This window comes from Triticum dicoccoides, chromosome 1B (genome assembly GCF_002162155.2).
Source record: "Triticum dicoccoides isolate Atlit2015 ecotype Zavitan chromosome 1B, WEW_v2.0, whole genome shotgun sequence".
Taxonomy (NCBI): domain Eukaryota; kingdom Viridiplantae; phylum Streptophyta; class Magnoliopsida; order Poales; family Poaceae; genus Triticum; species Triticum dicoccoides.
This window is the reverse complement of record NC_041381.1, coordinates 1,886,834-1,889,922: the sequence shown is the minus strand read 5'-3', so window position 1 is coordinate 1,889,922 and position 3,089 is coordinate 1,886,834.

Genomic DNA, 3,089 nt, shown 5'->3' with positions numbered 1-3,089 from the left:
TGAGCGACATCGCAGAAAGGGCTTATAATGAAAATAAATAACAACAATGCCGCAGTCGGACGTCTGAGCGACATCGCAGAAAGGGCGTATAATGAAAATAAATAACAACAATGCCGCAGTCGGACGTCTGAGCGACATCGCAGAAAGGGCTTATAATGAAAATAAATAACAACAATGCCGTAGTCGGACGTCTGAGCGACATCGCAGAAAGGGCTTATAATACATTATTCATAACTGACAAGATATAGTGCCCACGGAAAATATTCATCACAAGACAATGAGCGGGTTAGTCCATTCACAGGAAAATAAACATTTAATACTCAAATGGTTCTCAGGAGTTTCTGTCACGGAGACTGACACTCGACAAGATGAGATGAACACGGTACTTGGATATGAATAAGATGAATTCAAGAATTTTGACTCTGCAGAGTTTGTACCAAAATTGTCCACAGCCAACGGATTTCCGTAGTCACGAAGGACTAGTTCCGTTTACGGTATTTCGGAAGAAACACAACTAGCCAGTACACACCCATCATACCTCACATTGCCAGGAATCACCCTAGACAGCGTTTAAGAAAAACTTTGAGATGGGGAGATCACAATCTCGAACAGCATGGGATCAAATTTATATACGCGCGCTCTAAGGGGTGCCCCCCTCTCGGTCCCAACCGGAAACACCCATGCCTCCTGATCGGATGAAAGGTTTTAATCCAGGGCCATGGAACCTTCATCCCGGCCTCTCGAATTGGTGTGTAGCAGGAAGTGGTTTGCAACTTACTAAGCCGTATCCCTTGCGGGAAACAGGTGGTAGTACGAAAGGGAGGACGGACGGGAATCTGACTGATTTATGTTGACACCGGGTCAACGATATGGCATAAGCCTGGCATACTACAACACTGCCATCTTACCCATACTCATGCCAACTCATGGCCATGCAACGAGTTTCCAACAACTCATGGATTTGCCAAGCTCATTTGCATCAATGCTCACGAGATGAACTATCATCGAAATGCTCATGAACGTGCCATGATACAAAAATAATGCAAACATGCCCAGACACTCATCATATCAAAAGCTCAGCGAAGTTCATGGTTCCGTCACCTCCTTCGGTATCTACGGTACACAAAATACACGCGCTAACGTAAATACCGTGGGGTATAGAAAGTTGATCCAAATATTTTTCAAATAAATATGACAAAAAACTAGACAAATATTTGTAGAGGACAGAAAAAGAATCACTCAAAAATTCGTTTCTGTTAAAAAGTTATAAGTGTTTTAACCCAAGGACCCATCTGTAATGAAACAGAAAACTTCCAGGGGGCTTTGCAGAAAAATCCAGAAAAACGGTTCAGAGTGGAAGAGTATTTGCCAAAGTATGCATTCAGAAAACGATTCAAAAAAACAAAAGAGAGGCTGACGGGCAGGTCCCACCCGTCAGGTTTGAAATATCAAACGAGGGAGTCGGGGCTCGTCGGCGCCCGAGAGCCGCGGTGGTCACCGGCGGCGATCCACAGCGAGGCAGGGAGATCGGAGAGTACCTCCGTGTTCAGGGCGCCATTCTGCGTCTGTGGGGGGTGGTGGTGGTCGCCGGCGAGTACCACGTCGGCGGCGACGCTTGCTCCGGCGGACGGCGATTAGGGTGGTCGTGGACCTCGTCGGAGAGAGCTGCGGTGGTGGAATTGAGGAGGGGGTTAGACTCGCGATAGCATGAGAAGGTATTTGACGAGGTTAGGGCGCCGGAGATGACCTCATCGGAGTGAATCACGGTGGAGGCCGAGGCAGAACAAAGTGGCCGGAGTCGGGGAAAGAGAACTCCTCGTGGCCCTTCCAGGGACTTGGCGAGGTCTGGAGAGGTAGTGGAGGTGTGCGGGGGCGAGAGCAAGCTCGGGGGTGCTATATATAGCCGCCCCGAGGCGGTTGCCGAGAACGGGGTTCTCCGGCGAGGTGATTACGGCGGCGTTGTGGTTGCACGGTCGGCTTAGGAGCTTGAGCACCGACTAGACGACGAACTGGTGCCATCCCCGTGTCCAACTCAGCAAGGAGGGCGAGGTTACGGCTTGTCCTCGACGGAATGGCCGCACGGCCCATCGGTGGCAGAGAACGCGCTCTGCGCGTGCCAGGACACGAAGACGGTGCTGCATGCGTGCGCTGGCGAGGAACTGGCCACGCGGAGCCACCAGGGGGTTTGGGCGGCGCCGAACGACATTATGCCGCCGTTCTGCTCCCTGTCGGCCACTACGGTGGTTCGGCCACCGCAAGACACGCCGGCGCAGGCGGGCCAGGGTGCCACCGACGCCAGGAACGCGCCAAGCAGGCGTGTGAGGCTCCGGACAAGCAAGCTAGGCCGTGAGCAACGTGCCAAGTGCACTGTGAGCATGTGACTGAATTTCTGACGAAGATCGACACTGAAACTCTGAACTTAACTGAAGATGAACAGAAACAGTGCATGCAAGGTGTTAGACAGAATGATCTAGGCATGTAGGGATTTTTCCTTGAGCTGGTTTTTGGTGGAGGGGCCTCTCATTGCATCTAGAGGCTGCCTGAATATTTGTGGAATTTTTGGAGTAGTGTAGATATGAATTTCACCAAATTTGGCAAATCTGGTCCAAACTTGCAGAGACTATAATTTGAAATATTTGAACAGAAGGGGAGTGGATCTTGATTGTCCTAGGTTGTGGGTACCAAGGACTATCCAAGGGAGTTGGTTTGAGGTCAAAACTCAAATGCAATTAGGTACTTGCTTTGCAAATTACCTAGGCTCAAAATAATGGACAGAAAAGATTTGGGAGAGAATTAAATGAAATAAAAATTCAGAAGAGGGTTGAACTAGTTGAGACAGAATGTTTGGATTGCCCAAAGTGGAAGGAGATATATTTGGGAAGATTTTACCATGTGGTGCATGGCCAAATCATGAATGATTTCAAATATGGGAGAGGATGGAAAACTCCTAGAGTTTCTTTTTGAAAGAAAATAACTTCAAAGTTTTTTTTGAATTCTTGAGAAGAGGGCAATCAGAAGAAAAATTTAAAAACCAAACACCAGAGTTGAAGGAGATGCAAAAGTAAAATATTTGACAGAGGGAAAAAGCT